The sequence below is a fragment of the Phalangium opilio genome, unplaced genomic scaffold, assembly GCF_054372755.1.
Source record: "Phalangium opilio isolate 3A_F unplaced genomic scaffold, DU_Popi_V2 ptg000200l_1, whole genome shotgun sequence".
NCBI classification, from domain to species: domain Eukaryota; kingdom Metazoa; phylum Arthropoda; class Arachnida; order Opiliones; family Phalangiidae; genus Phalangium; species Phalangium opilio.
The window spans coordinates 205,625-220,596 of record NW_028324213.1 but is presented as its reverse complement, the minus strand read 5'-3'; positions in this window follow the sequence as shown (position 1 = coordinate 220,596).

Genomic DNA, 14,972 nt, shown 5'->3' with positions numbered 1-14,972 from the left:
TTTAAGGAATTTATGTTGGTCCGGTTGTAAAAACGGGAAGTATTCCTTTAAAAAACAGGTATTTTCAGTAAAGTCTTAAATACAGACTTCATGTAAAAATACCGATAACAAGTAAAATTGACACATCTTAGCATGTGTTTTCTTAAAACCAATCCTCATGTAGAACATACTAGGGTTATTTTGCGGAAACGACAAGCCTTAGTGTTAAAAGTACATGTATGAATCGTTTTTAAGGAATTTATGTTGGTCCGGTTGTAAAAACGGGAAGTATTCCTTTAAAAAACAGGTATTTTCAGTAAAGTCTTAAATACAGACTTCATGTAAAAATACCGATAACAAGTAAAATTGACGCATCTTAGCATGTGTTTTCTTAAAACCAATCCTCATGTAGAACATACTAGGGTTATTTTGCGGAAACGACAAGCCTTAGTGTTAAAAGTATAGGTCTTAAACGTTATTTATTAGATACTGTTAGTCACGTGGAAATTACTAAAGGTGGGTCTGCATAAAACACGGTGATTTGCAGTGAAATCGTCATGACAAGTGTTTACGTAAATTTAACATGAATAATATCTGTTTAAACTACGTTTTTTTCTCTCAGTGTATTAAGGGACTGCCTATATCCAGTCCAGTCACCCGTGCGCTTGGCTTTGTTAAAGAGCCTGCGCGTGTATTTCCGAAGCCGGCTGAGATCCGCGTTCCACCAAGGGACAAGCCTCGAATGGTTAACGGTCTTAAGTGGGCGATTCCAGTGAAACGACTCAATGATGGAGGACTGTAAGTCACCAGCAGCCCTATCAAAATCCTTAGGTGAAGTAAGTTTAGGGGTGTGACCATCTCCGTAGCGTAGAATTAGGTCTTTCCTATAGGCGGTCCAATTGGTCCGTTTTGGATTGCGTATCTTTGTCCTAACCGGGACAGATGTAGTCGCGACAGTGAAGCAGATGTGCCTATGATCCGACAGAGACGGCTCATTAGACACATGCCAGTTAGACACGGAAGACGCGAGGTTTTCTGTGGCTAGCGTGAGGTCAATTACCTCCCTTCTATTAGACGTAACAAAAGTAGGTGTTGGGGAAAACCACTAGTATAGTTATCTATTTTACTAAAAACAACTTTCAATCAAATAACGAAATTAAAAACTGAGTTTAATTGTTATAGTAAAAATGTCTAAGGTTACAAATGCGTCGAGTTCATACATAAATTAAAAAATAGCTTTCCCTTAGTGGGACCCGTTAGAAAGCGTTGTTGCTTCTATCAAAATTAAAATCCAACTGAAGAGGCTCTGCCCTCTTCCAATAGTTTACAACTTTGTTCTTTACTTTTTGTCCGAACGAGTGGGGGTCAAAGTGTCATAGGAGTATTAAAAAAATCGCGGTTTTACGTCTTATCTTTAAAAGTGTTAGCTTACAGTTTAAGATAGACTCTATACTTAAGAAACGTAAGCGTAAACGGAAATTGGAATATTTTGTATCGTTTATTGGTTTACCTTAATCACAGAACTGGTGGGTGACAGCTGAAAATGTCGACAAAATCTGAATTCTATTTACCTCTACTTAGCGACGCTAGTATGGATAACTACCCTAATAACACTATAGGTAGTTACATCACTTAACTACCGGATCCTATTAATTTTCAAGGACAATGGGAAATTTCGTTAGTATATACGAAGACACCAAAATCAAATAAGGAGGAGATTCGTCAACCCTAAAACTGACTCGGCGACACTTGATCATTCATCTGCGACATCGACCAAATCTATATGGATTCCTACACCGACAACTAACAACACCAGCAACACACGGTCATCATCTGCCTCAGTAACACATCCGACGAACGCGGATAGAACCTCAGCAACGACAAACCAAGAAAGGACTAATCACGACAACGCGGAAGCTTCAACCATTAAGCCTCATTTTCATTGAAGCGGGTAGCGTTAACATTTCAAGCGAAATCGGTAACGCTCGCGAAAAAACCCGCTTTCGCTATAGCGTGAATATTTTCATTGAAGCTACAACTACTATATTAAGCGAGAAAATTCATTGCTAAAGCGGTAAACTCGCGCTACAATCGTATCAGCTTTGAACAGATATTTCTCGCTGAAGAGAAGCGAGCACGCGTCTAGAGGGTCACGTGGTTTCAAATTTGACCAATCATCGACTTACATCACAGTGGTACCTGGTAGCACCAAATATCAAGGAACTTGGGTTTTTCGACCAGATTTTAGGTTGACCATGGCTCCTACAGTTACCAAAAAGGCAAAGCAAGAGTTGAAAGAACAACGGGAAAAGGCAAAAAGAGTTGAAAATGAAAGAAAAGAAAAGTTAGTAAGGGAAATTTGTAGTAGGGAACCTCTTTGGAACTGGAAACTAGAAGATTATAGAAATAGAGATTTTGTAGATTCTCTATGGGAAGAGGTGGCGTTTGCCCTTTCTTTATCTAGTAAGTTTGATTCTTTATCTATTTTCATTTTATTTAAATATTAAATTAACAAATTTACTTTCACAGAGGAAGAATGCAAGAAGATATGGAAAGGCCTTATGGATCAGTTTCGAAATTTATTTCAAGCAATATCAATTAAATGCAGCGGGGACGAATACAAAATGGAGAAAGATTACCAAAATGTCAAGTGGATTTTTTCAAACAGCTCCTTTTTTTAAAAGATGTTATTGCTAGGAGAGAGTAAGCACTAATTGATAATTACTGATTGTGATGATTGCATAAACAATTCAACTAATATTTTATTTCTAGTACCACAACCAATTATGAAGAAATTGATACTCCTATAAATGAGAAAACGGATGAACTGGATAAGACTGGTTTAGAAGGCAGTTCCCAAGAAGATAAAATCCCTAGTAAAAATATGATCATGTTTAGTTTACTAATTAAATTAACGACTTTAGACTACAATTGCTGATTTAAATGGGCAAGAATACATCGTACAAGATTTGGAGAATGATGATATCATGGATGGCCCAGCTACCCAACCTGCCCGTAATATTATTGGTTCACTAAACCAACTCCTATAGAATCCAGGCTGTAGTACTTCAAAGAACGGCAGTTCAACTTCAAGTAACCGAACATTACCACCAGCGAAAAAAAATTTGTGAGCAAGAGAAATGTCGATGAGGAATTGTTAAAAGAAATGTGCCTTATTAACAAGTAATAATCAAGTTTGAACGTTTTAATGAGTGTTTTAATTTATTTGTATTATACGTTTTAGGGAATTAGGAAACAGGTCAAATTCCCAGAAGTTTGGAGATTATTTAGCTGATTTGCTTGATGAAATACCTGCCAAAAAAAGGAAACGTTTGGAATTCAAAATTCTTGACCTTGTTAGAGATGCCATGGGTGACTCTGATAACTGTAAGCCCCTCAAAACTGGTAGGCTTACCCTAGAGTAATACAGCACTGTTTTCAATACAATAATTTATTCTCACTCACCCAGTCATCGTTTAAAGTAAAAAAGTAAAACGTAACAAAAAATACAAATAAAAAGGTGAGCTTCCTCTAATCCGTCAGCAGCCAAAAGATCACCTCCTGGTCCGCGGCCCCTCCTTTTATAGACACAGGGTCTCGAGTCGGGACTAAGAGTTCCTTCCCCCTTGACTTTTGGTCAAGGGGTTAAGTCTCTGTCGGGATTCCGACGAGGACAGTTGCGCGGTGCAATAGGACTTTCTTAGACCCCCTGATAGTTTTACAAGCATATGCTCGTTCCGCTGCCACCCCAAGCTCGCTATTTTTAACATTATGAGGAGCAACGGCCTACCAGGGTTAACGCCATTTCGCGTTTGCCATATGGCCGTTACAACTCCCCCACCCAAAAAATACTTAATGGGTAGGGCTGTGCTATTCCAACGCTAGGAAGAAAAGATCTTCCTCCTCCAGCATTGGCGACAAATCCAACGCGTCCGAGAATTCGGACGGGCCGGACTCGTGGGCCTCCGGCAGAGATGGAGCCACGGCTGCGGCCCCAAAGTCGGTCCCACTCACCCCTACGAGGTCGTCAGGGGTGAGGGTCTCGGTAATCGTAAGGTTTCTTACAATTCCCGAGGGTTAAATGAAAAGAGTCGTGGTTTCCCCCACCCAAAAACGTTACAAAGGGTTTCCTTTGGTGGAACGTAAATTGTAGGTATGGCGAGGAACACTCTTTTCGCTCTCTCTCCGCTCTCTTCTCCTACGTTTAGGCTTAGCTATATCGACAGGTGAATTTTCACCGGCGATTTCGCTATCCTGCGGTGAGTCTCCCGTCCAAGGTGGAGTGTACCGTTTCAGGTTTGAAACGTGAGAGATACCAGTGAATTTTCGCGTAGTTTCCTCCTCCAACCTGTACGTCAACGGGGTAGTTCTTTCCTGCACTACGAATGGGCCGTCGTACTTTTTCGCGAGCGAAGCCGTGAAACCACGACTCGCATCGGAAAGTGGGCGCGTACGGCGCAAAACAAGGTCGCCACGTCGAAAATACACGTGTCTCCGACGCTTCTCGTAGTACAGTTTCTGCTTCAGCTTCGAGTCCTGCAGGTTATGCCTTGCATGATCGATAACATCTTGAAGTCTAACCTTCAGTCTCTCAGCATATAGATCTGGGTTTCGGTTCTGGTAAGTAATTACCGGTTACAATTCCCAATCTAACGGAGCGCAGAGCTCCCTACCGAAATTCATCGCCGCGGGCGTGAATCCAGTCGAGCTGTTTTCAGCCGACCTTAAGGCGAAGCCCAACTCAGGAATACGAGCATCCCAATCTGGGAGCCCACTGTAACTTCGTGATGGGTACAGGTAAAAGCCTGAAATTTTGCTTGCCGCGAGGACTGTCAATCGTAGCAATAGTTTCCAAATTTGAAGTTCCTATCCTATATACTTTTCGAAATATCGCAGGTGAAATTTACCTTATTTTGTCACTCACTCACTCACTCACCGATCATCAAAATTCTAAGGTACTTCTAGAGGAGATAGAAACTTAAAATTCAGGATTTAGTTTTCAGTTATTTTATACAGCACAGAAAAATTAAAACATCCCGAAATGTTTATAAAATTGTACTTTAGTTCTTTATTTAAAACTAGATGGCGCTGCCGTCTTTTCAACAGAAATAGTGTGTGTTCTTGATGAAAGGACGTAATGGTCCAAAGTTAACCGAAAGTTAAATATATATTAAAGCTAATAGGAGTAGTAGTTTAAAAGAAATGTGTCGTAACTGATGCTACATTCTTTTATTAGGATATCGCGTACAAACTTTATTGCATATTCTCTGCGGGTCGAAAGGGGTAATTCAGCGTAAATATGGACAAACGTTAGCGATTATATTGGCAAACGAAGTACCACGAGAGGGTCTTGTTTTAATATAACTACCGAAGTATAACGAGAGGGTCTACAAAAAGAAGTGAGATCCTATGAAAAACATTAACATGTACAAAAATGGGCCAAGCCTCGCTTCGTGCCTTCTCCGCCGTAAAACGTTCTGAGATCCCATGTAGAGCCAAGTCTGCCTTTTGTTCTCATTCAATCGCCAATTGAACAATTATGTTATAAATTAAGTCCTTTTCCTAATTAATAACCAATATTCTTTGACTCTATCATTATTATACATCTTTGTTCGTATCAAAAATATCGTGACTTGGCAAGCGCAGGTGTACATAAGGTTATCATCTTATAAACTTGTGCATATCCCCTCGACCATAAACGATTTAGTGAATATCCCTTCGATTATTTTAAAATCGGCAACGATTTAGTGAATATCCCCTCGACTTCCTCTTAATATTACTTATCTGCGATTGCCAAGTCACGATATTTTTGATACGAACAAAGATGTATAATAATGATAGAGTCAAAGAATATTGGTTATTAATTAGGAAAAGGACTTAATTTATAACATAATTGTTCAATTGGCGATTGAATGAGAACAAAAGGCAGACTTGGCTCTACATGGGATCTCAGAACGTTTTACGGCGGAGAAGGCACGAAGCGAGGCTTGGCCCATTTTTGTACATGTTAATGTTTTTCATAGGATCCCTATGTTTCTCAATATAAGAAATAATCATAGGCTTGATATTCCTATTCATGCGCTCAGTATTTTTCGCCTGAGCATGATACGGAGATGTATTTTTCGGGCGTATACCCAATCTTTTACATGTCTCCTTGAATTTCGGACTGGAAAACACAGAAGCATTATCAGTAATCAGTTCCTTTGGGAATCCAAATCGACAGAAAACTTCAAATAACTTCTCCCATATTTTCTGCGTAGTCATTTTTCGTAAGGGGTAGGTTTCTACCCACTTAGGGAAATGGTCTACGATGACGAGCAGGTATTGATTACCCTTGGAGCTGCGGGTATAGGGACCCATGAGATCATAGGTCACTAATTCCCACGGCCTTTTGCTACGAACGCTTGATAGCAGCCCGGCTTTTAATTGTCCAGATGGCTTCGATTTTTGACACATCTCACAACCCCGAACATACTTCAAAACGTCGCACTTCATAACCGACCACGTGACTCGGGATTGTAAACGTTTATACGTTTTACAAACACCCAGGTGGCCGGCAAGGGGCTCGTCGTGAAAATATTTGATTACCTCTAGTCTTAAGCTTCGAGGTATTACTACCTTCCAAGCTTTCTCTAGGGCATCCTCATCCTCCTCGTCCCATGGTGCAAAGTATCTTAATAGCAACCCATCCTTATCCATTATGTACTGATCTAAAACTGCCCCGGCTTGAACCGCCGTTTCCGGGTCTACAGAGCTTCTAACCAGCTCTAATTCCTCGATTAAACGAGATAACTCTTGATCAGTAACTTGGGATTTTATTATGGTTTCTCTATTAAAGGGTAAACCCAATTTGGGTGTGTTACGCCCCACTAGTTCATTTGCAACCAATATATGACGGCTTCTTCATCGGCCAATTCGGTTTCGATTGGTGCCCGACTTAGAGCATCTGCTACCAAATTTAATTTACCAGGACGATATCATACCTCGTAATTAAATGGTTGGAGGCCTAGAGACCAGCGGGCTAATCTTCCAACTGACTCTTTCATCTTTTTAAGCCATTGAAGGGCCTGATGGTCGGTTTCGATTATCACATCAGTACCTCCAACATACATTTTGAATTTCTTGAGAGCGAATACTACTGCAAGACATTCTAACTCTGTAGTGGAATAATTACGCTCTGCTGGAATCAGCCCACGACTTATAAACCAGATAGGCATTAATCCTCTATCTGTCTCTTGTGCTAATACTGCACCCAAGCCGTGGCTACTAACATCGGTTGAATAAGAAATTTCTTAATCAAATCCGGGAGAGCTAATTCCGAGGTACTCTTTACCTTTTCCACTAACTCCCTCATAGCGTTGGTATGGGTTTCCTCCCAACGCCACGTGGAATCCTTCTTAAATAGGTTATACAAAGGACGAGCTATTCCCGCAAAGTTCGGTATAAACCGGCGGTAATAACCTATCATGCCAAGAAATCTTTGTAATGATTTCACGTCTCTAGGGATCGGGAATTCCTCAATCGCTCGAAAGTTATCCGGATTTAGCATTTAGCGCCCTGGACCAACCTTATAACCGAGAAGATTAACGGTATTCGTGCAAAGTTGCACCTTGCTCGGATTAATAGTAAATCCGGCATCTTTAAGGCGGCCTAGAATTTCTCGAATGTGAATCAAATGATCCTCAAACGTCTCGGAATATATGGTGATATCATCATAAAACCGAGAGCGAAATTCCATTTACAGGGTCCTAACACACGGTCAACTAATCGCCTGAAAGTTGCCGGTTCGTTTTTAAGTCCAAAGGGCATCTTTACGAATTCGTAAAGTCCCCTATGGCACACGAAAGCTGTCTTTTTCATATCGCTATCTTTCATCTCACTTGGAGGAACCCCTTTGTGAGATCTATTGTCGTGAAATACCGCGCCTTCCCTAAGTACGCTAAAATATCAGGTATCGAAGGCATTGGATACCTATCGGCGGTAGTCACGTCATTTAACCTCCGCACATCTACACAAAGCCGTTTGATCTCACCCGGCTTTGGGTTAGCTTTCTCAACAAGAACTATCGGGGACACCCAGGGACTATTGGATGGTCTTATAACTCCCAGTTCCAACAACTCATCAAAAGCCCTGTCGATCTCCTCCCTCTTCTTATTGCTAACCGGACGGGGATGACACGCTATAGGCCTAGCGTCACCCGTCTCTATAGAGTGCTCAATTAGCGAGGTTTCGCCAGGTTTCTTTGTGAATATACTTTGGAATTCCGAAAGCATATCCACCAACCTAGCTCTTTCATCTTTGCTACAGGTCGATTTCGACGCTAAAGCTTTTAACACCTTTAAGGGGTCTTTTTTGCTTTTGACGATTTCGCCAAAGCAATTAGACGCCCCTTTTTCCATTTCTTCGGTATCGAACGGGATGACTTTTTGAGGGAAGGGGCCGATTGACCACCCACCTTCACTTAACCTAATGTTTATCCCCGTTCCTCGAAGAAAATCTCTCCCAAAAATACTGAGGGTGTAAGACCTCGGACAACAAGAAAGCGCTGCCTTCTTTTCCCTCCGGGCCAATATACCTGGAGACGGATATAACAAGCCAAGGAACGATTGCTCCATAGCTAGAAATCTCAATAATGGGGGAGTTTTCCCGCCAAAATCGGAACAGCGATTAACCGATGGCGCGAAAATTCGACTTTTCGAATTTCTTGCCTGGTTTTTGGCCCTCGTTATTTTGGTTTCAATTTTATCACGAGGCCCCTCCCAAGAATAATTCGGATTTCCGATTATCTTGGTTGCCTCGTTTGCCCATTTCCCGGATTAGTACAATCCCTTTTGAAATGTCCGGGTTGGTTGCACTTGTAACAGCGCCCAATACCTCGATTACCTCTCCTTTGGACTGGATTTCCGCCATTGGAACGTGCATTAAAAGTTGCACCAGAACTATTACCTGAGCGAGTATTTACTCCGCTCATCACTTGTCTCTGTACTCTAAAATAAGAGTACGGATCCAAGGCTGCCAATCCTACTCCCACCTGGTTTGCCGCAAATGCATTTGCATCCGCAGAAACAGACATAGTGACGGCTTTACTAACCGATTGATGCGATTGCTAAATCGTAGCGCTTGCCCCATATGCTAAACCAGGTTCCAAGGATTCCGCCATTGACGGTGGGGGTCAGTACATTATCTCGGCTAGGAGATCAGATTGAATAATCTTAGCCTCCTCAGCCAATTCAGCAAGGGTAGCAAAAGCTTTCCCCCTTAGCATTCTACGGTATGTCGGATGACACTGCCGTAGGACTCGCTGAATTTGTACCGACTCAGATTCCGGTGTTTCTAATCGGTGAGAATACTCCGATAAACAATGGATGTACTGAGTCAATGGTTCATTTTCTCCTTGAGTTCGGTTATCCAACTCAATTTGAATGCGCCTAGAGTAATCAGTAGCCTAATTAAGCTGCATTTTCATGGTAGCGTGCAGCAGAAAAAAAAGCAGTTTTAGCGTAAACGCAATTTAAAATTCCGCTAACGCTAACATAAGTTCGATTTCATGATCGCTTTTAAAAAGCGCGCGTAGCGTATTTCCATGAAGATTAGGCGGATATTGAAGATACGCTCGTATCAGAACGAGATAGATATTTACGCTTCATCTAAGCTTATCAGCTTGACGTCATAGCCCCGTGACCTTCCTGAAACCAATCAGCAGTAAAGGCTGGAAAATCATCCAAAAATACCGGAAGGGATATTCCTTCTGTGTTTTATACAGTATACGGGTATAATTCTTTTCTTGGATGTCGTTTTCTCTTAAAAATCTTGTAGGAAAGTAAACTTTAGGACAAAGTAGCAATAGTTTATTTCAAAATTATATCATGGATACTAAAGCCTTGAAAGATGCAAGACTTCATAAACGAAATGTACCTAAAATATGCGTGGTAATGTTGTCAAATCAGTGCCCTATTTGATCATATTTAGCCATGTGCTATGGTGCCCTTCTCTATTTCTCCGAGTCCAAATAGGGTGCACCCACCATCTTTTCCTACGGTATTTAATTTTACTTGACACTCGACTAAGTACCAAAATAGCAATCAGCGCACAATTTCTTACGAAAAATTGCGTTAATAAATTTTGAATCGCCATTTTTAAAAAGCAACTATAATAAGCTAGTGCTGGTTTACAGCTTGCGCTTCTCTCAAAAGCGTGAAAATGATCAAGCGCTCAAAGCTCCTCACATTTTAGCGGAAACGCAAATACGCGAGGGTTCGGAGCTCGAGCTTAAAATAAGGTTTTCGCTCACGCCCACGCTAACTGCTCAAAATATGCCAACATGAAAATGCAGCTTGATACTCTTTTCTAAAACAATATCGGAATTCCGAAAGGTTTTTGAAAGCGGCTGAACCCCCCCACAAATTTAAACCAGCGATCGGCCGGCCCTTGTAAAGACAAAAGGATCACGTGAAAAAGGATATCCTTATCACTATAGCCGGTCGCTGATTGATGGAAGAGCCTCGAGGAAATCCATCGGAGATTTCTCATCTGCGGGTCCTAAATAGGTTGGAGCGTCTACTCGCAACCTTACCTGAGGTGTTTGCGTTGGATTTCCAACACTAGCTACCCCACTACCTGAGACAAACCTTGAAAGGCTTGACGCAACGCATCACTAATAAGTTGGCTCATTTGCTGAGCCGGGTCTCCGGACTCAGTGCCTTCACCATTATTAGCGGAAACCCCGGATCTAGTTTCCGGCATAATTCAATATAGTGGTATCACTAGACTAAAATCACTAATTTCTAAACTAAACTAACTTTCAATCAACTAAATCGGCTCGCGGCCACAACACTCTTTTAAATTAAACTTAAAGAAAAATTAAACTAAGTACATGTATTACTCTATGTTCTCAAAGCCCCACGTTGGGCGCCAGTTTGTAAGCCCCACAAAACTGGTAGGCTTACCCTAGAGTGATACAGCACTGTTTTAGCAACCAATAATTTATTCTCACTCACCCAGTCATCGTTTAAAGTTTAAAATAAAAAGTACAAAATAAAAATACAAAATTAAAAGAAGAGCTTCCTCTCTTCGGTGAGCAGCCAAAGATGGCTTTTTGGTCCCCGGCCCCTTTTTTTATAGACACAGGGTCTCGAGTCGGGTCTAAGGGTTCCTTCCCCATTGACTTTTGGTCAAGGGGTTAAGTCTCTGTCGGGATTCCGACGAGGACAGTTGCGCGGTGCAATAGGACTTTCTTAGACCTACCTGATAGTTTTACAAGCGTATGCTCGTTCCGCTACCACCCCAAGCTCGCTAATTTTAACGTTATGAGGAGCAACGGCCTACCAGGGGTAACGCCATTTCGCGTTTGCGATATGGCCGTTACAGTACTAAGCCTTTGACAGCGCCTCAATAGGCGTATATTCGCTTTATGAGAATCTACAACCTGCGTTGTCACTTCATGACAAGCTCCAGTTACAAACTTATGGTGAACATGTCTTATGAACTTATGAGTTATCCATGCTCGGTGTACCAATTCCATACTCTACCCTCGGCTATGGCACCCTAATTTTTCCAATTTTTCCACCGCCTAAAATTTAAAGGGATAGTGCAGTCTCAGTTTATACATAGTTTACAGACTAGGACGATTCATACCATTTACACGGGAGGCCAGGCTTAAGGTGTTACGCAAGGAGGCCTGACTCACTGAATGAGTCTAAAACCAGGCCTCCTTATGTAAATGGTATGAATCCTCCTAGGTATGTAAGCAATACAGGATGAAATTTACCATAGTCTTACCCTTTTCTTCAGCCTGTTTTTCAGTAACTTTAATATTTTTCTCCATTAGAATCTGCCTCCATTAATGTGAAAATAGTCCTTAAGTAAAACAAAGGTTAATACCAAAATAACAAATGTCTTTATTTCAAAATCTAGTCAACGATATGGAGAAGCTCGTTTCAATTTCGAACAACTGCACCATAACGATGAACGTATTTTATGAAGAAGGTGCAAGAGGGAGAGGACGTGGAGCACAAGCGGCAAGAAGGCGTCGGCCAACAGGCCGAGGCGCTGAATTAATTCAGCGTCCAGCACCTATAGAAGTCAACCCCCCCCCCGTGCCCGCGCTGCATTTGTTCAAAGCTTTCAATTGACTCCTAATTTGTAAAAATTAAGAAGACCTCTATAGAAAATTAGCATGTAGATTCATGGGTAATTTAGTCAAATTCCTAACGGATATGGATATCTTGTTGGTATTTACGCGTACGGCATATTAAAACAATATTGTATTCATTATACTTGTAAGGGGGAGGCGCCAACGGCATTAAATAAATATATATATATATATATATAATACAAATCTCTACTCAGTATATATAAAGGTTAGAGTTAGAAAAATCATCGGATATTTGGTCTTAATGACGGTTAATCCATGAAACGATATTAACTCTCCGTTAAAATAGAAGAAATAAAACGCAATTCAAGCCCTCATTACCAAACAACCTCGTAATGAAGCCGTTTAATCGAATTACAACTCGAACCAAGGAGAGATAGAAATTTGTTTGTATTGTTTTATTGTTGAGAAGGTAAAAAATTTTCCATCGTCGTGATTAGTAAAATTTATCAAATACTCTTCGACTTTTTGATACCAAAATTTATATCATAACTATTTTGACTCTGTTCCGACCAACACGGACGTCAATTTAGTGTTCCTCGAATTTTAACCGTTAATAGCTAATTTACCCGAATAGTTAAAAACCCGAATTATTTTAAAATATATTTTATTTTTTATAAAAATTTATTATGGCGAAAATCGCGAAATTGACAATTTATGACTATATCGTCGTTATTGGTATGCAAATACTTTGCGCCGGTGGGGGTTTATTACTCGGCGGTAAAGGACCCAAGGATAATACCCTGGACAATTACATTTTGGGTCAACGCGTCATGTCACCCATTCCCGTTGGATTTTCCTTGGTGGCCACGACTTTGCCGGCCGTAGCCATGTCCGGTGGTGTTGGAGAGATTTACCTATACGGTTTGCAGTATTTTTTGCTGAAAGTCGGCGCTTCATTGTCCTGTATCGTCGCGCTGTATCTTCTAGTGCCTGTTTTCTTCCAATACCCTTTTATTACGCTTAAAGAGGTAAGAATTCTTTCCAGATTTGCCATCCTTTGACGTAAATTAAGCTGTTATGTGTCCTGTTATTATTATAAGAAACCCAGTCGGCGTTGCACAAAACACAAACAAAGAAACATGCAAACATTCATTTAGATAACAAGCTTAATCTGTCTATTTGTCAGTTAGTAACGCTCGGAAAGCGTTTAGATCTGGAAACATGATCATAGTGCATCATAAAAAAGTAGAAATAATTAAGAATAGTACGTTGGGTTTAAATTGCACTCTGGTAAATGTTACGGTTAAATTATACATGTGCGCCATACTAGGTATAGGCAACTTAATTACTAGTTATTTAATATATTGACAAATTTTAACCAAAATACCCGATGCCATTGCGAAACTCAAACTGAATTAAAAATTGTTTTTTGTTTTTTCAACACGAAAATATGTTTTTTCATTTTCATTTTTATGAATTATTTATAAATCGAATTCAAATTTCAGTATATTGGTATGCGATTCAGTCCCGGCTTGAGGATATTTTTCACCGTGATATATCTAATTGGCTACGTAAGTTTAAACGAAAACAACCCCTGCAACAAAAATCAACTGCGGGGACAGTACTGAATTTTAAATAGCTGGACGCTTTTTAGGATAACCTGATTTGTGACCATAGACCGTACCCTACAGTGCGAAATGTCCGCCCAGATAAGTGTCTTTCTATCCCAGTATCTACGCACCTTTACTACGGTTGATTGCAAAATACACGATATAATTATTGATTTTTGTTAACTTTTAAAAAATATGCCAGATTCTCATTTTATACCAAAGGTTCACTGCATGGTGCATTATGCACCACTCATTGATGAATATGGCACGCTAGTTAGACTCTGGTGCATGAGATTCGAGGCCATGTATTAGCAAGGGGGGACTATCTCTCTCCGAAATTCGTCGCTCTGGAGCCTGCATGGGGTGAGTGACGTAGCTGAATGTCTAGGATTCGCTCCTAAACGTGTAAGGCGGGCTCATAGTATGTATGACTTTGTCTGTCTCTATTGAACTTTATGACTTAAAAAGGGTGTTTGCTTCAACTGAGATATTAAAAGTGAATTAATACCTTACTATATAAAACACAACCTTGGATGTTTTAAAAATTTATTTGCTTCAACCGAGGTTTGCTATAACTATAGTTTGGTTAAAATGCATTTAAAAATTAGGATAACAAAATACCTTATTATATTAAATAAAACCCAACCATGGATGTTTTAAGAATTATTATTTAATTAACAAAACCCAATGTACATTCATTTCTTTAGCTTTTCCATTTTTTTCTTTCTTTCTTTCTTGGGCATCCTCACTAGTTTTTATATTCAAATACTTCTTTCCAATTAGCGTTCGCATTTTGATATAGGAGAAAATAATTTCTCTTGGATATTCTGAGAATAATGGTACTAGTTTATCAGTTAAATTTTTGACAACACCCTTTTCATTGCTTAGGAAGACGCTGTCAACCTTTTTGGGAGAGGACACTTGGGCGTGATATTTTAAAAAATAGTTTTCCATTTTTTTAGTGGCATTTAAAAACGTTTGCGCTGGTACAACTATACCACCATAACTCAGGCTCGATACCCATGATGGTTTACTATACATATGATCAATTAAATCATTTGACTTAGATTTGAGACTGATATCCGGGTATTTTTTGAAATATTTATTAGCCACCCAGCCAGCTAGATACTCCATCCCCCCCTTTTCGTAGTCATTTAAAATTAAATCATATTTCTCAACTAATGCCAGTTGTTTTTGTGGTGAACGAGAACAATATGGCTTAAGTTCAAATTAGAAATTTCTCTTCCAAAAGTTGGTGTTAGAATTTTAGGATTTTTTCCCAAAGGGTA